Below are 19,748 nucleotides of genomic sequence, written 5' to 3' on the forward strand. Positions count from 1 at the left end.
GCTCCACTCAACGACCAGCAAGCTACAGTGCTGGACACCCTATACCAAATATCTAGCAAGACAGGAACACAACACCGTCCATTAGCAGAGAAGCTGCCTAAAACCATAATAAGGACACAAACACCCCAAAACACACCACCACACGTGGACCTCCCCACCAGTAAGACAAGATCCAGCCTCATCCACCAGAACACAAGCACTACTCCCCTCCACCAGGAAGCCTACACAACCCTCTGAACCAACCTTAGCCACTGGGGACAGACACGAAAAACAACGGGAACCATGAACCTGCAGCCTGCGAAAAGGAGACCCCAAACACAGTAAGTTAAGCAAAATGAGAAGACAGAGAAACACACAGCAGACGCGAAGGAGCACGGCAAAAACACAGCAGACCTAACAAATGAAGATGAAATATGCAGTCGACCTGAAAAATAAATCTGAATAATGATAGTAAAAATGAACCAAAATCTTGTAAATACAATGGAGAAAATACAAGAAATGTTTAACAAGGACCTAGAAGAACTAAAGAGCAAACAAACAGAGATGAACAACACAATAAATGAAATTAAAAATTCTCTAGAAGGGATCAATAGCAGAATAACTGAGGCAGAAGAACGGATAAGTGACCTGGAAGATAAAAGAGTGGAAATAACTACTGCAGAGCAGAATAAAGAAAAAAGAATGAAAATAATTGAGGACAGTCTCAGAGACTTCTGGGACAACACTAAATGCACCAACATTCGAATTATAGGGATCCCAGAAGAAGAAGAGAAAAAGAAAGGGACTGAGAAAGTATTCGAAGAGATTATAGTTGAAAACTCCCCTAATATGGGAAAGGAAATACTTAATCAAGTCCAGGAAGCACAGAGAGTCCCATACAGGAAAAATCCAAGGAGAAACACACCAAGACACATATGAATCAAACTATTCAAAAATTAAATCCAAAGAAAAAATATTAAAAGCAGCAAGGGAAAAACAACAAATAACACATAAGGGAATCCCGATAAGGTTAACAGCTGATCTTTCAGCAGAAATTCTGGAAGCCAAAAGGGAGTGGCAGGACATATTTAAAGTGATGGAGAAAAACCTACAACCAAGATTACTGTACCCAACAAGGATCTCATTCAGATTTGACAGAGAAATTAAAACCTTTACAGACAACCAAAAGCTGAGAGAATTCAGCACCACCAAACCAGCTTTACAACAAATGTTAAAGAAGCTTCTCTAGGCAGGAAACACAAGAGAAAGAAAAGACCTAGAATAACCAACCCAAAACAGTTAAGAAAACGGTAATAGGAACATACATACTGATAATTACCTTAAATGTAAATAGATTAAATGCTCCAACCAAAAGACATAGACTGGCTGAATGAATACAAAAACAAGAACCATATATATGCTGTCTACAAGAGACCCACCTCAGACCTAGGGGCACAAACAGACTGAAAGTGAGAGGATCGAAAAAGATATTCCATGCAAATGGGAATCAAAAGAAAGCTGGAGTAGCAAATCTCATAACAGACAGAATAGACTTTAAAATAAAGGCTATCACAAGAGACAAGTAAGGACACTACATAGTGATCAAGGGATCAATCCAAGAAGAAGAAATAAAAATTGTAAATATTTATTCACCCAACAGAGAGGCACCTCAATACATAAGGCAAATGCTAACAGCCATAAGAGGGGAAATTCACAGTAACGCGATCATAGTAGGGGACTTTAACACCCCACTTTCACCAATGGACAGATCATCCAAAATGAAAATGAACAAGGAAACACAAGCTTTAAATGATACATTAAGCAAGATGGACTTAATTGATATTTATAGGACATTCCATCCAAAAACAACAGAATACACTTTCTTCTCAAGTGCTCATGGAACATTCTCCAGGTTAGATCATATCTTGGGTCACAAATCAAGCCTTCATAAATTTAGAAAACTGAAATCATATCAAGTATCTTTTCTGACCACAATGCTATGAGACTAGATACAAATTACAGGAAAAAATCTGTAAAAAATACAAACACATGGAGGCTCAACAATACACTACTAAGTAACCAATAGATCACTGAACAAATCAAAGAGGAAATCAAAAAATACCTAGAGGGCTTCCCTGGTGGCGCAGTGGTTGAGAATCTGCCTGCTAATTCAGGAGACATGGGTTCGAGCCCTGGTCTGGGAGGATCCCACACGCTGCAGAGCAACTAGGCCCGTGAGCCACAACTACTGAGCCTGCGCATCTGGAGCCTGTGCTCCGCAACAAGAGAGGCTGCGATAGTGAGAGGCCTGCGTACCACGATGAAGAGTGGCCCCCACTTGCCACAACTAGAGAAAGCCCTCGCACAGCAACGAACACCCAACACAGCAAAAATAAATAAATTAATTAATAAACTCGTACCCCCAACATCTTCTTTAAAAAAAAAAAAAAAAAAACCTAGAAACAAATGACAATGAAAACACGATGACCCAAAACCTATGGGATGCAGTAAACGCAGTTCTAAGAGGGAAGTTTATAACCATACAACCCTACCCTAAGAAACAAGAAACATCTCAAATGAACAACCTAACCTTACACCTAAAGCAATTAGAGAAAGAAGAACAAAAAAAACACCCAAAGTTAGTAGAAGGAAAGAAATCATAAAGATCAGATCAGAAAGAAATGAGAAAGAAATGAAGGAAACGAAAGCAAAGATCAATAAAACTAAATTCTAGTTCTTTGAGAAGATAAACAAAATTGATAAACCATTAGCCAGAATTATTAAGAAAAAAAGGGAGAAGACTCAAATCAATAGAATTAGAAATGATAAAGAAGGAACAACTGACACTGCAGAAATACAAAGGATCATGAGAGATTATTACAAGAAACTATATGCCAATAAAATGGACAACCTGAAAGAAATGGACAAATTCTTAGAAATGCACAACCTTCTGAGACTGAACCAGGAAGAAATAGAAAATATGAACAGGCCAATCACAAGCACTGGAATTGAAACTGTGATTAAAACTCTTCCAACAAACAAAAGCCCAGGACCAGATGGCTTCACAGGCGAATTCTATCGAACGTTCAGAGAAGAGCTAACACCTATCCTTCTCAAACTCTTCCAAAATATAGCAGAGGGAGGAACACTCCCAAACTCATTCTACCAGGCCACCATCACCCTGATACCAAAACCAGACAAAGATGTCACAAAGAAAGAAAACTACAGGCCAATATCACTGATGAACATACTTGCAAAAATCCTGAACAAAATACTAGCAAACAGAATCCAACAGCACATAAAAGGATCATACACCATGATCAAGTGGGGTTTATCCCAGGAATGTAAGGATTCTTCAATATACGCAAATCAATCAACATGATACACCATAGTAACAAACTGAAGGAGAAAAACCATAAGATCACCTCAATAGATGCAGAGAAATCTTTCGACAAAATTCAATACCCATTTATGATAAAAACCCTGCAGAAAGTATACATAGACAGAACTTTCCTCCACATAATAAAGGCCATATATGACAAACCCACAGCCAACATTGTCCTCAATGGTGAGAAATTGAAACCATTTCCACTAAGATCAGGAACAAGACAAGGCTGCCCACTCTCACCACTATTATTCAACATAATTTTGGAAGTTTTACCCACAGCAATCAGAGAATAGAAAGAAATAAAAGGAATCCAAATCAGAAAAAAAGTAAAGCTGTCACTGTTTGCAGATGACATGATGATATTCATAGAGAATCCTAAAGATGCCACCAGAAAACTACTAGAGCTAATCAATGAATATCGTAAAGTAGCAGGATACAAAAGTAACACACAGAAATCTCTTGCATTCCTATGCACTAATGATGAAAAATCTGAAAGTGAATTTAAGAAAACACTCCCATTTACCATTGCAACAAAATGAATAAAACACCTAGGAATAAACCTACCTAAGGAGACAAAAGACCTGTATGCAGAAAATTATAAGACACTGATGAAAGAAATTAAAGATGATACAAATAGATGGAGAGATATACCATGTTCTTGGATTGAAAGAATCAACACTGTGAAAATGACTCTACTACCCAATGCAATCTACAGATTCAATGCAATCCCTATCAAACTACCACTGGCATGTTTCACAGAACTAGAACTAGAAAATCTAACAATTTGTATGGAAACACAAAAGACCCTGAATAGCCAAAGCAATCTTCAGAAAGAAAAATGGAGCTGGAGCAATCAGGCTTCCTGACTTCAGACTATACTACAAAGCTACCGTAATCAAGACAGTATGGTACTGGCACAAAAACAGAAATATAGATCAATGAAACAGGGTAGAAAGCTCAGAGATAAACCCATGCACATATGGTCACCTTATCTTTGATAAAGGAGGCAAGAATATACAGTGGAGAAAAGACAGCCTCTTCAATATGTGGTGCTGGGAAAACTGGACAGCTATATGTGAAAGAATGAAATTATAAAATTTCCTAACACCATACACAAAAATAAACTCAAAATGTATTAAAGACCTAAATGTAAAGCCAGACACTGTCAAACTCTTAGAGGAAAACATAGGCAGAACACTCTATGAGAGAAATCACAGCAAGATCCTTTTTGACCCACCTCATACAGAAATTGAAATAAAAACAAAAATAAACAAATGGATCCTAATGAAACTTCAAAGCTTTTGCACAGCAAAGGAAACCATAAACAAGACCAAAAGACAACACTCAGAATGGGAGAAAATATTTGCAAATGAAGCAACTGACAAAGGATTAATCTCCAAAATTTACAAGCAGCTCATGCAGCTCAATATCAAAAAAACAAACAACCCAATCCAAAAATGGGCAGAAGACCTAAATAGACGTTTCTCCAAAGAAAATATACAGATTGCCAACAAGCACATGAAAGAATGCTCAACATCATTAATCATTAGAGAAATGCAAATCAAAACTACAATGAGATATCATCTCACACCGGTCAGAATGACCATAATGAAAAAATCTACAAGCAATAAATGCTGGAGAGGGTGTGGAGGAAAGGGAACCCTCTTGCACTGTTGGTGGGAATGTGAATTGATACAGCCACTATGGAGAACAGTATGGAGTTTCCTTAAAAAACTAAAAATAGAATTACCATATGCCCCAGCAATCCCATTACTGGGCATATACCCAGAGCAAACCATAATTCAAAAAGAGTCATGTACCAAAATGTTTATTGCAGCTCTATTTGCAATAGCCAGGACATGGAAGCAACCTAAGTGTCCATCAACAGATGAATGGATAAAGAAGATGTGGCAGATATATACAATGGAATATTACTCAGCCATAAAAGGAAACAAAATTGAGTTATTTGTAGTGAGGTGGATCGACCTAGAGACTGTCATACAGAGTGAAGTAAGTCAGAAAGGGAAAAGCTAATACCATATGCTGAAACATATATATGGAATCTAAAAAAAAGAAGGAAAAAATGGTTATGAAGAACCTAGGGGCAAGATGGGAATAAAGACGCAGACCTACTAGAGAATGGACTTAAGTATATGGGGAGGGGGAAGGGTAAGCTGGGACAAAGTGAGAGAATGGCATGGACATATATACACTACCAAACATAAGACAGCTAGTGGGAAGCAGCCGCATAGCACAGGGAGATCAGCTCGGTGGTTTGTGACCACCTAGAGCGGTGGGATAGGGAGTGTGGGAGGGAGGGAGATGCAAGACATGAGAGATATGGGGACATATGTATATGTATAAATGATTCACTTTGTTATAAAGCAGAAAGTAGCACACCATTGTAAAGCAATTATACTCCAATAAAGATGTTTTTTTAAAAAAAATAAGAATAGAATCCTTTAAAAAAAATAGAAGTGTGTTTCAGTTACAGTTGTGTGTTTAAAAGTAAAGGCGTGCCAATAATTCTCTAAATATGAATTGATGGTGATACATACTGAAATTATATTTATTTCACCAACTGCTCCATTAGTCATCTTGGCTGGCAACTAGCCCTCCTCCAAAGATCAATTTAAGCTCATCTCTACCATAAAGCAAACCTTCCCAGAGAAAACCTCCCAGACTTCATTTCTCATGCTCCTTGAGCCCATCCATCTCCTTCCTCCTTCCACATATCTCTCATCCTTCCCTCTAGAGGCAATGACATTGGTACCTGAAGTGAAAATACACAGAAAACAGGTAAGAAGAGATCAATGGACTTTTTCCTAAGTTAGTGTGGTGGGGTAAACTGTTACAGGAAAACTGAGACTACATATCAGTTGTCCCTCCAGGAAGTGCTACAAACCAGGAGTAGCTGTAAATGTTTTAAATGAAAGCTACTGTACATTTTTTTCCACCACGGAGAAAAACCACCCAGTGACATCCTAGGGAAAAAAAAGCGTTAGGCCCAAATCAGGATATTATAGAACTGATACTTCCCTTGCTCTATAAATCTGCAAAGTAAGCAAAGAGAAGGAATACTTCTCAATACAGTTAATGAAATTGGTATAACCTTGATAACAAACCCTTCCAAAAAGCAGCACCAAAAAGAAAGCTAAAGATGTCTCACATAAAAAATCCTAAATAAACTACTACCAAATCAAACCCTGCAAAATATTTAAAGTATAACATGTCATGACCAAGTAACATTTGTCTTAGGAAAGCAAAGATGCTTCTATAATAGGAAATCTCTTAATATCACATTACATCATTGGCTCAAAGGATATGTTATATGATCAGTTCAGATAGATTTGATAAAAATTTAACACCATTTTCTGATAATCCTTAGTAAACTAGGAATAAAATAAAATAGAAGGGTATTGTTTAATACAATAAAGAATTTCTTGTGCTTTATAAGAAATAGCATAGTACTTACTGGTAAATATATTAGAGACTTTCCTGCCAAAGTCAAATCAAATCAAAGATGCTCATTATAGCTGCTGATGTTCAACATTATTCTTTTTTTTTAATTCTTTTTTTTTAATTAATTTATTTATGTATTTGGCCACACCACACAGCTTTGGGATCTTAGTTCCCCAACTAGGGATTGAACCCAGGCCTCCTGCAGTAGAAGCATGGAATCCTAACCACTGGACCGCCAGAGAATTCCCTTCAACATTATTCTTGAAGTGGTAGCCAATACAATGAGGCAAGAAACTGAAATAAGAAGTGTTAACTATTGAGCAATTATACAAACTATCATTATTTTTACAGATATGATTCTATAGCTAGAAAACCCAAGATAGTTGATCGAAAAGATACGACAAATAAGAGAGATCACCAAGGTGGCCAGGTCTTATATTGTCTGTTTCATGTAGTACAAATATAGTGTTAAACATCTTGTGTTCAAACAACATTTATGAGTTGAATATAATTGAAAGAATTAACTGAAAAGAAAAGAACTTTCTACAGGAAGCTGAACCCTTCAAGACCATTTCAGAATGTTGCTGTGCCTTAGGATTTTCCTTCTGAACACTAATTTTTTTAGACTAAAGTCTTGGTTATTTGAGCTTTCTGTTTGCTTGGTTTGGGATGAATTAAATTTATATGCTTATGAAATTTTGCAACGAACTTATATTTATTGTGTGCCTAAAGAATGTCTTTTACATGTTGTTTATGTTATCTTTTATAATCCTTAAAACTCCCTAAGGTAAGTAGTATATCCCCATTTTACAAATGAGGGTGCACTCAGAGAGATGAAGCAATTTTCTGTGTCATTACAGCACTTAGTAAGTGGTGGAGCTGGGGCTTGAATGCAATTCTGTGGCTTACAATAATGTATCCAATATCCCTGCAAAGGAAAATATATTTCCTGGAATAAAGTTCTGCAGAATACAATGTGTAGAACATGGCATGCACAATTGGGGTGGCAATACTGAAAATAGAAAAGCAAGCTCACATTTTCCATGTTGAAGGATAACCTCAGGTGAAGCCAGATAGGTATACCCTTTTTGGGAAAAAAATAAAATTGAATTGGCTCTTCCTAAATTAAAGTATTGAGCAGCACTACCATCCTAGGGCAGGTACTAATGTAAATGACCAGAGAGTGCACACAAACTGAGCATTGGAAGTTCCCAGTTTGTCCTGTTATAAGAAGAATCCAATGTGACTCAGGTTGAGCCTTGTCTCTGATTAAAGGGACACTATATGCACAGCAGGATAACATCTAGCCACCTCGGACTATTCTGGGACCCAGTCAAGAGCCATGTTGCATATGTGTGGTTCTCAATGTAACTGCTATGTGTGGTTTGGCTGGTCAGCTGTCATGGCTGCACTCCTCCCCAGTGAAAGGGAACCAGAGGACCACCCACCCACCCTTAGCAAGGCTGACAAAATTACTTCTGGGGATAGCACATGGCACCGCCATCTGGGCCCATTGATGAGGTTGACCTGCCCACAGGAGGATAGGGTAGCTCTGATGATTTATGTCATGCCACCAGATCAGATTCTCTCTCATTCCTCTGCTTTGCCCAACAAAAAGGTTAGGATGATAAATTGTCAGTATAACCTTTAACATGTTTAATGAGTTAACACATCTCAACTGCTAAAGCAATCCATATGATTCATGTGCGTACTGCATACAACAATTTCTTGCATTTTCTTAGCACCTCACACTTTCAAAAATTTGATTTTGTTTCTATCTCATTTATCCCCAGAGCTGAAGGTTGAATGCCCCAGATTTCAAGCCCAAGTGAAGAGGAGAATCGTGCTACCATTAACAGAAATGAAGGAAGTGGCACTCAAGGCTTTACCTAGAGCACTGGTTCTCAAGCTTGGCCACACATTAGAATCACCCCCAGGTGCTTTTAAAAATTCTCATGTCCATGTCCAGCTCCAAACCAGTTGCATCAGAATCTCTAGGGGTGGGGTCCAGGCATTGAGAGTTTTTGAAGTTTCCCAGGTGATTTCAATGTACAGCCAGATTTGAGAACCACTAACTTAGAATATGAGTTCAATCTGAAGCATGTGAGTTCCAAGAAACAGGAATGTGTTCAAGAGGCAATGTCACAATGGTAGTTGGAGACATGGGCTGTGATTTAGGAAGTATGATTCTCCATAGGTGTTGAAGCCCTGGAAATAAATATACTCATGAGAGAGTATATAAGTAGAGAAAAGCAAGAGCCTGAAGGCTAACCTTTGCTATTAGTAAGATTTCTCTGTTAACCTAGTTTAAAATTTTTTTTTAAGCCACGTGGTTTCAAAATGAAAAAGACATACTTGACTAATAGAGGCCTTTGTGGAAGGAACTGTGCATGTATCTAAAGGTAACTAAGGGTGTAATGTATTTAGACATTAAAAAAACCTTTAATTGAAGCTCTGCAGCAGAGGTTATCATGCTTTAAGTTGTGTCACCATGCACCATGCAATTAGAGGGACCATCCTATGAAGAGGGCTTGAATGCAGGGATAAAGGGTAATGACAAACACACATCTTACTTGGTTGGGAAGCATAAACAGTAGAGTTTCTCTAATAGCCATTTCTGGTTTCATTTAACATTTTTATATATGGTCTGAATGAGAGTTTGCAGTGATATGTCTAAGTTCTTAGATGATCAATCATTTAGTCCAAACACCCATTCAAAGCTCTGCTACTTACTGGCTGTGTGACCCCTGACAAGTTACTTAACCTCTCCTGTCCTGTTTCCTCGGCTCTAAAATAATGAAATTGGACATAAACGTCTCAGCTAGAAATTCTATAGCTTAGCTTAACTCAGCTCCCCTCTCTGTGTCTACAAAGAAAACAACACATAATCAAGTTCTTTAGTTTGATTAGAGCAATGTTAGAGCGTGACGATTATGGGGTCAAGGATCAGAGAAAGCAATTGTTAGAATTATTCACTATACAGAGTTCATTGTAACCAGATTGGCAAAGCACTATTTCTGCCAGCCATCTGCTGGATCATAAAAATAGCTTTGTTATACAGGACCATACTTGATAATTGGATTTAACCTGTATCACAGATTTCTTCAACAATAAATTTATAAATCTCTTATACAGCATTTTAGAGCTGAGGTTCACAGGATTTTAGAGTAAGAGGTCATCTAGTCCATACCTATATTTGGCAGAAGGAGAGAGAAATGCAGACAGGTGAAGTGCTTTGCCCAATGTCAGACAGCAAATAAGTCATGGAGCTATATCTCCAGGCAACTAGTCCAGTTCTCTTCTTACACTCAGTTCCCAAAGCAGTCAGAAATATAGCCATTTGTGTCCTCAGGCCCGACCTATTTTGAAGCTGTTTGGCAGGCCTGTCAGGCACAGATGTGGATTGATAATAATGGTGATGAGAAATGAATGTGATGATTATAGCTGCTATTTCTTGAGTACCTATACGTTCCAGGCATTGTGCTAAGTACTGTGCATTATCTCACTTAATCCTCCTGACATTTCTTTTGAGGTGGATATAATTTTCCCAATTTTCATAAATGAAAAAATTCAAAGGAGTGAAGTAACTTGCCCAAGATCACACAGGTATTGAATGTTAGAACTAGAATTCCAGCCCAGTTCTGAAAGAATAGCAAAGCTCAAGCTCTTTCCACAATCTTAGTATTTACCAAATAGTATAATCCAGAACATTAATTCAACAAGAGATAGATAGGTCTTTTTCGAAAAATGTTCTCTGGCCAAATAGGTTTGGGAAATGCTGCATTTCATATTCCACTCTGGAGAGTCACATTTCTCGTTTGTGTATTAAAAGATTTGAGAAGTCTTCAATGAAGAAATCTGTTTATTTTTCCTTAACCCTATTTTTTCCCAAACTCTTTTTGATCAAAGCATCCTTTTCCTGAGGACATCTGTTAATATCACACAGGACCCTGGTACTGTCTGGAACGTAGTGTAAAAACACTGCACTAGATGACACAATCCATTCCATTCATCTATACAATCCTCCTCACAGACTGCTGCTCTTAGGCCTGGCGTTTTCATCCTAACCACGAAAGTGACCAAAGACTTGATGTCGCAAAATATTTCTTTACCAAAAACATACGTTTGTCACTTTGGGAACATCTCTGGTGACATGAAGGAACCTATACTTCATGGAACTTTGAGAGACCATTAGGCATCTAAAATGTCAGCAGTTAGTGTGACTGTTTTAGTGTTGCCGAACCACAGTAATATTTTGATATTCTTGACAATATTTTTGAGTCTTTCCCAAACTAAACCAGAACTGAGCCAGAAAAGTTTCACAGCTGATCATAACTTAACTCATGGAGTCAATTGCTTTGTGGAGCCTGAGGCCTCAAGCATGAGCCTCTGCTGCAAAGGCTAGAGAGGAAATCCTTGAATGAAGAATGCAAGCCTTCTCACATCGGAAATACTTTAGAGATTGGGATGTGATGGGTTGGGGTGGGAATCAACTTGCACAGCCCTACCTTTTCTTGCCTTTTTGTCATGCTTAGAGCAGATGTTGGAACTGTAATCTGGGCTCTGAACATGGGCATTCCATGTGGTGCTCATTCAAAATTCTCACTCTTCTTTGAAGCTAATGGCTTCCATCTTCTTCAAATGTATTGAACTTGCCACATGTATTTGTGCATTCTCTCTGTTTACAATTCTTATGGTGTGAGATAGAACATGAAGTAAACTCTTAAGGTTATAAGATTTGAAGATACAGAGTATGTTGAAGGTTGTTTTTCTTTTTTTTTCTTAATAAAAATTTCCAATCCTCATCTGCCAGCCATTGTCCTTACTCTCCTCCTTATTGCTTATCACTGAAGAAATCTTGGCCATCTCCAGTTCTCTGGTGTAGCTCTCTATATAAAGGGAGGGAAGCATGAAAGTGAGGAGCCTACTACCTATATAACCAAAGAACAAATGAAATTAAATTAACTTTTATTGAGCACCTACTATGAGCACATCACTTTCACTTATTTAATCTGCAAAACAACTCTGTAAATTGACTGGCAATTTTTGATGCTGTTATTGGTATTCTTAGCATGACTATGATTCAGTAGAAAGCACAATGAACTTGGAGTCAGAAGAATCTTTGTCCACTTCCTTCAGTCGTTCATTTATTCATTCAACAAACATTGTACTGAGCACTTACTATAAAAGATATGCTTTAGGTGCTGGAGATACAGAGATGAATAAGGCATAGCCCTTGCCCTCAAGGAGTTAAAAATTTAGTAAATTGAACAATCACATAATCAGAAAATTATAATTTGATAGGTGCAATAGTTTATTAGGGGAACACAAAGGAATTGTGGCCTGAGCTGAGTCTTAAAGAATGAGTAGGGGGGCTTCCCTGGTGGCGCAGTGGTTGAAAGTCCGCCTGCCGATGCAGGGGACACGGGTTCATGCCCTGGTCCGGGAGGATCCCACATGCCGTGGAGCGGCTGGGCCCGTGAGCCATGGCCGCTGGGCCTGCATGTCCGGAGCCTGTGCTCCGCAATGGGAGAGGCCACAACAGTGAGAGGCCCATGTACCAAAAAAAAAAAAAAGAATGAGTAGGCACTGAGAAAAAGATGGACTGAAGAAGGGCACTTCAGGCAGAGGGTATGGCATGAAGGAAGGTACAGAGGCAAGAGGTGTATGGAAGGGGGGGGGTGGGCATAGTGGATATAGAGCCAGGGCTTAGAGGTCTATGTTGAACTATATGCAGTTCAGTGTTGCTTTTAAACTAGTGGATGTTTTATAAATTTATTTTCATAGTTAATAGACTATGTTTTAGAGCAGTTTTAGGTTTATAGGAAAATTGAGCAGAAATAGTCCCCATATACTCTCTCTCCCCCAATCCTTTGCAACCACTTATCTTTTTACTGTCTCCACAGTTTTGCCTTTTCCAGAATGTCACACGGTTGGAATCACGCAGTATGTAGCCTTTTCAGACTGGCCTCTTTCACTTAGCAATATGCACTTAAAGTTCCTCCATGTCTTTTTGTGGTTTGATAGCTTATTTCTTTTGATTGCTGAATAATATTCCATTGTATGATGGACCACAGTTTGTTTATCCATTCACCTATTGAATGATATTTTAATTGCTTCCCATTTTTGGCAATCATGAATAAAGCTGCTATAAACATTCATGTGCAGGTTTTTGTTTGAATATAAGTTTTCAACAAATTTGGGCAAACCTAGGAGTGTGGTTACTGGGTTGTATTGGTAAGACTATTTTTAGCTTTGTAAGAAACTGCCAAACTTTCTTTCAATGTGCCTATACTATTTTGCATTCCCACCCGCAATGAATGAGAGTTCCTGTTGCCCTGCATCCTTGCCAGCAGTTAGTATTGTCAGTATTTCGGATTTTAGCAATTCTAGTAGGTGTGTAGTGCTAGCTCATGCTTAATTTGCAACTCCCTAATGACATATGATGTTGAGCATCATATGCTTATTTGTAATCTATATATCTTCTTTGGTGAGGCATCTGTTTCAATCTTTTGCCCATTTCTTAATTGGATTATTTGTTTTCTGATTGTTGAGTTTTAAGTGTTCTTTTTATATACTGGATACCAGTCCTTTACCAGATATGTGTTTTGCAAATAATCTCTCCCAGTCTGTGGCTTGTGTTTTGATTAACTTAACACTGTCTTTCTCATAGCAGAAGTGTTTAATTTTACTGAAGTCCAGGTTTAACAATTTTTTTCTTTCATGGATTGTGCTTTGGGAGCTCTACCTGAAAATCCACTGCCAAACCCAAGGTCAGGTAGATGTTTTTCATATGTTATTTTCTAGGAGGTTTTTTGTTTGGTTTTGCTCTGTGTTGTTTCAGGATAAGGAACTTTGGCTTTTTAATTCCTTTTAAGAGTTTCTGTAGTTGACTACTTTTTTCCTGCTATGCCATTCACTTTGAATCTGTATTACCTCAACTCCTCAAAGAGAAAAAGGACGGAGAGTCCTTATTTAGAAAACATTTCCTAAATTTTTTTTTTTTTTTTTTTTTTTTTTGGCGGTACTCGGGCCTCTCACTGTTGTAGCCTCTCCCGTTGCGGAGCACAGGCTCCAGACATGCAGGCTCAGCGGCCATGGCTCACGGGCCCAGCCACTCCGTGGCATGTGGGATCTTCCTGGACCGGGGCATGAACCCATGTCCCCTGCATCAGCAGACAGACTCTCAACCACTGCGCCACCAGGGAAGCACCATTTCCTAATTTTACATTTTAAAAGTTAATATTTAAAAAGAAAAACCTTCTTCAACCCCCAACCCCTAAGCCCATCATGAATAATCTGGTTTAATACAAGTTAAGTCTATAAATAAATGTGTTCATTTTCCTCAGAAATCACTTAAACAACTTTACAAGAATTACTTTTTTAATAAAATTAGAAATGAAAAAGGACAAGTTAAAACAGACACCGCAGAAATACAAAGCATCCTAAGAGACTATTACAAGCAACTCTATGCCAAAAAAATGGATAACCTGGAAGAAATGGACAAATTCTTAGAAAGGTATAACCTTCCAAGGCTGAACCAGGAAGAAACAGAAAATATAAACAGAACAATCACAAGTAATGAAATTGAAACTGTGATTAAAAATCTTCCACCAGGGTCTTCCCTGGTGGCGCAGTGGTTGAGAGTCCTGCCAATGCAGGGGACACGGGCTTGTGCCCCAGTCTGGGAGGATCCCACATGCCGTGGAGCAGCTGGGCCCGTGAGCTATGGATGCTGAGCTTGCACGTCCGGAGATGTGCTCCACAATGGGAGAGGCCACAACAGGGAGAGGCCCATGTACCGCAAAAAAAAAAAAAAAAAAAAAAATTCCAACAAACAAAAGTCCAAGATAAGATGGCTTCACAGGTGAATTCTATCAAACATTTAGAGAAGAGATGCAATCTTTGGGACTTGCCTGCTGATGCAGTGGTTAAGAATCTGCCTGCTAAAGAAGGGGACAAGAGTTCGAGCCCTGGTTCAGGAAGATCCCACATGCCGCGGAGCAACTAAGGCCGTGCCCCACAACTACTGAGCCGGTGTGCCACAACTACTGAAGCCCACGCACCTAGAGCCTGTGCTCCACAAAAAGAGAAGCCACCACGGTGAGAAGCCCATGCACCGCAGTGAAGAGCAGCTCCCACTTGCCTCAACTAGAGAAAGCCCGCGAGCAGAAATGAACACCCAATGCAGCCAAAAATAAATAAATAAAAATAAATAAATCTATTTTAAAAAATTTAGAGAAGAGCTAACACCCATCCTTCTCAAACTCTTCCAAAAAATTGCAAAGGAAGGAAAACTCCCGAACTTATTCTGTGAGACCACCATCACCCTGATACCAAAACCAGACAAAGATACTACAAAAAAAGAAAATTATACACCAATATCACTGATGAATATAGATGCAAAAATCCTCAACAAAATACTAGCAAACAGAAACCAACAACACATTAAAAGGATCATACACCATGATCAAGTGGGATTTATCCCAGAGATGCAAGGATTCTTCAATATATGCAAATCAATCAATGTGATACACCATATTAACAAACTGAAGAAGAAAAACCATATGATCATCTCAATAGATGCAGAAAAAGCTTTTGACAAAATTCAACACCGATTTATGATAAAAACTCTCCAGAAAACGGGCATAGAGGGAACCTACCTCAACATAATAAAGGCCATATATGACAAACCCACAGCAAACATCATTCTCAATGGTGAAAAACTGAAAGCATTTCCTCTAAGATCAGAAACAAGACAAGGACATCCACTCTCACCACTATTATTCAACCTAGCTTTGGAAGTCCTAGCCATGGCAATCAGAGAAGAAAAAGAAAGAAAAGGAATACAAATTGGAAAAGAAGTAAAACTGTCACTGTTTGCAGATGACATGATACTATACATAGAGAATCCTAAAGATGCCACCAGAAAACTAGTAGAGATAATCAATGAACTTGATAAACTTGCATGATACAAAATTAATGCACAGAAATCTCTTGCATTCCTATACACTAATGATGAAACCTCTGAAAGAGAAATTAAGGAAACACTCCCATTTACCACTGCAATAAAAAAAATAAAATACCTAGGAATAAACCTATCTAGGGAGACAAAAGACCTGTATGCAGAAAACTATAAGACACTGATGAAAGAAATGAAAGATGATACAAACAGATGGAGAGATATACCATGTTCCTGTATTGAAAGAATCAATATTGTGAAAATGACTCTACTACCCAAAGCAATCTACAGATTCAATGCAATCCCTATCAAATTACCAATGCCATTTTTCACAGAACTAGAACAAAATATCTTAAAATTTGTATGGCGACACAAAAGACCCCAAACAGCCAAAGCAGTCTTGAGGGAAAAAAACGGAGCTGGAGGAATCAGACTCCCTGGCTTCAGACTATACTACAAAGCTACAGTAATCAAGACAATATGGTACTGGCACAAATACAGAAATATAGATCAATGGAACAGAATAGAAAGCCCAGAGATAAACCCACGCACCTATGGTCAACTAATCAATGACAAAGGAGGCAAGGATATACAATGGAGAAAAGACAGTCTCTTCAATAAGTGGTGCTGGGAAAACTGGACAGCTACATGTAAAAGAATGAAATTAGAACACTCCCTAACATCATACACAAAAATAAAGTCAAAATGGATTAGAGACTTAAATGTAAGTCTGGGCACTATAAAACTCTTAGAGGAAAACTTAGGAAGAACACTGTTTGACATAAATCACAGCAAGATATTTTTTGATCCACCTCCTAGAGTAATGGAAATAAAAACAAAAATAAACAAATGGGACGTAATGAAACTTAAAAGCTTTTGCACAGCAAAGGAAACCATAAACAAGATGAAAAGACAACCCTCAGAATGGGAGAAAACCTTTACAAACGAATCATTGGACAAAGAATTAATCTCCAGAATATATAAACAGCTCATGCAACTGAATTTTAAAAAAACAAACAACCCAATCCAAAAATGGGCAGAAGGCCTAAATAGACATTTCTCCAAAGAAGACATACAGATGGCCAAGAAGCACATGAAAAGCTGCTCAACATCACTAATTATTAGAGAAATGCAAATGAAAACTACAGTGAGGTATCACCTCACACCAGTTAGAATGGGCATCATCAGAAAATCTACAAACAACAAATGCTGGGGAGGGTGTGGAGAAAAGGGAACCCTCTTGCACTGTTGGTGGGAATGTAAATTGATACAGCCGCTATGGAGAACAGTATGGAGGTTCCTTAAAAAACTAAAAATAGAACTACCATACACCCCAGCAATCCCACTACTGGGCATATACCCAGAGAAAACCATAATTCAAAAAGACACATGCACCCCAATGTTCATTGCAGCACTATTTACAATAGCCAGGTCATGGAAGAAACCTAAATGCCCATCGACAGACGAATGGATAAAGAAGATGTGGTACATATATACAATGGAATATTACTCAGCCATAAAAAGGAACGAAATTGGGTCATTTGTAGAGACATGAATGCATCTAGAGACTCTCATACAGAGTGAAGTAAGTCAGAAAGGGAAAAACAAATATCGTATATTAACGCATATATGTGGAACCTAGAAAATGGTACAGATGAACCGGTTTGCAGAGCAGAAATTGAGACACAGTAGTAGAGAAAAAACATATGGACACCAAGGGGGGAGAGCAGCAGGGGGTGAGGGCGGCGGTTGATGAATTGCGAGATTGGGTTTGACGTGTATACACTGAGGTGTATAAAATGGATGACTAATAAGAACCTGCTGTATAAAAAAATAAATAAAATTAAATTTTAAAAATAATAATAAAATTTCATTTCAACTGTTAAAAAGAAAAAGAATTATTGTTTTAAAAATTTACCTAGAGAAATTAAAGTACCTGTCATTTTCCCCCTGTAACAGATGGTGCTCAAGGATTCACGTATCAAGGCCATTTGCTTAGCTCATCACACTTTAGTTGTTCTGTTAGCAGGCAGGCTTTGAATGTTCTTAATCATTCTTTTCTCCTCCTTGATAATGTCTGTACTATGGATTCAGCTCCCATGTGTTTTTGTGGAGCCCTTTTACATTTTGAATACGAATTGCTTTTAAGATTTCCTTCAGGTACGACACAGGCTGTTTTGTGATGTCCACCAAGTCCTTAAGATTATAATATTGATGTTTCTCAAAAGCTGAAAACAGCATGTCTAAAATGTGTTATCAGCTTGAGCTCGTTTTCCATCTTCTTTCTTTTTCCTTTCATATTCAATATTGTATTGATGATTAGCAACAGGTTTGTAATTGGTTGTCACAACTTTGTTCAGTTGCTGTAATAGCCTTACAGGTTTGGAAGATTCTTCTGTTTGTAATCTCTTTAATCTCATGTACTTTTCACTGGCAGTGGGTCAGCATTCAGCTCTTTGTACCACTATTCCTTCCAGTGAAAGCTTATCCGATGAGCTCTTAATAGACACTGTAAATGCCTGTCCCCCAACACTTTGCAAGACAAATATATGTACTCTAGGAGCACTGCCTGAAGCTGATTTTCCACCAATATCATGAATATTTGCAAGAGCCTCATTCAAAGTAAATGACACCTCCATCCTTCCTTGATTTTTGGCAATCCACAGTTTCCCAACTTCACCTCTTCCAGGACATTTAGCCCATTGCTGTGACAAATATTTAGGAACCTTCACCAGCCACACTCCGGTGTTCTGTTTGGCGCCGGTCAGGCTGAGTTCCCCTCTTTCCTCCATGGGTCTGTTGCCAACGGAGGCATGCAGGCCAGTGCAGTGGCCCCAGGAGCTGGGGGGCTGCGAAGCAAGGGACCAGAGCACAGGGCTAGCCCTGGCCGGAGGCTGATTGTGAAGAGCCGGGGTCCATCTGCCCAGATGCTGGGAGCCCAGGGGACTTCTAGGAATTTTAAGAGTTTTCTGTTTTACATTTAGTTCTGTGATCCATTTTGAGTTTATTTTTGTGAAAGTTATAAGGACAGTGTCTAGATTCTTTTTTGCATGGGCATGTCCACTTGTTCCAGCACCATTTGTCGAAAAAACTATTCTTTCTCCATTGGGTTGCCTTTGCTCCTTTGTCAAATATCAGTTGACTATATTTGTTTGGGTCTATTTCTGGGCTCTCTATTCTGGTCCATTAATCTATATGTCTATTATTCCACCAATACCACACTATCTTGGTTACCATAGCTTTATGCTAAATTTTGACTCAGGTAATTTTAGCCCTCCTACTTTGTTCTTATTCTTCAATATTGTGTTGAATATTGTGAGTCTTTCCTTTCCATATAAAATATAGAATCAGAGGTTTTTGTATCCACAAAATAACTTGCTGGGAGTTTTACTTGGGGTTACATTGAGTCTATAGATCAAGTTAAAAAGAAATGACATCTTAACAACACTGAGTCTTCCTATCCATGAACACAGAATATCATTCCATTTATTTAGGCTTTTATTTCTTTCATCAGAGTTTTATAGTTTTCCTCATATAGATCTTGTACATATTCTGTTTGATTTATGCATAAGTATTTCTCCTTTTTTTGGTGCTAAAATGTGTTTTTTTAATTCCAAGTTCCAGCTGTTCATTGTTAACATAGGAAAATAATTGACTTTTGTATATTGGGCTTGTATCTCACAGCCTTATTATATTTGCTTATTAGTTCCAGGAGCTTTTTGGTCAACGCTCTGGGATTTTTTACATAGAAAATCATGTCATCTGCAAACAAAGACAGTTTTATTTCTTTCTTCCTAATCTGTATGCCTTTTCTTTTCTTGTCTTACCTTATTGCATTAGCTAGGAGCTCCAGTGTGATGTTGAATTAGAGTGGTGAGAGGGGACATCCTTGCCTTGTTCTCAGTCTTAGGGCGAAGTCATCTAGTTTCTCAGCATAAGTATGATCTTAACTATAGA

The 19,748-nt window shown here is 38.3% G+C and overlaps 1 protein-coding gene and 1 pseudogene across 9 annotated transcripts in view; one reads left to right on the plus strand and one right to left on the minus strand.

Moving 5' to 3' along the window:
• EDA (ectodysplasin A) overlaps window positions 1–19,748 on the plus strand; it is a gene marked incomplete at both ends in the record, with an annotated part of 411,330 nt that overhangs the window by 365,373 nt on the left and 26,209 nt on the right. The gene's annotated exons all lie outside the window — the stretch shown is intronic.
• LOC307069913 (general transcription factor IIF subunit 2-like) lies at window positions 17,838–18,583 on the minus strand (annotated as a pseudogene). The gene is made up of 2 exons: window positions 18,456–18,583; window positions 17,838–18,221 (listed from the first exon to the last, which is right to left on the minus strand). The product of its transcript is annotated as a general transcription factor IIF subunit 2-like (transcript).

The sequence above is a fragment of the Hyperoodon ampullatus genome (assembly GCF_949752795.1).
Source record: "Hyperoodon ampullatus genome assembly, chromosome: X".
Classification (NCBI taxonomy): Eukaryota; Metazoa; Chordata; class Mammalia; order Artiodactyla; family Ziphiidae; genus Hyperoodon; species Hyperoodon ampullatus.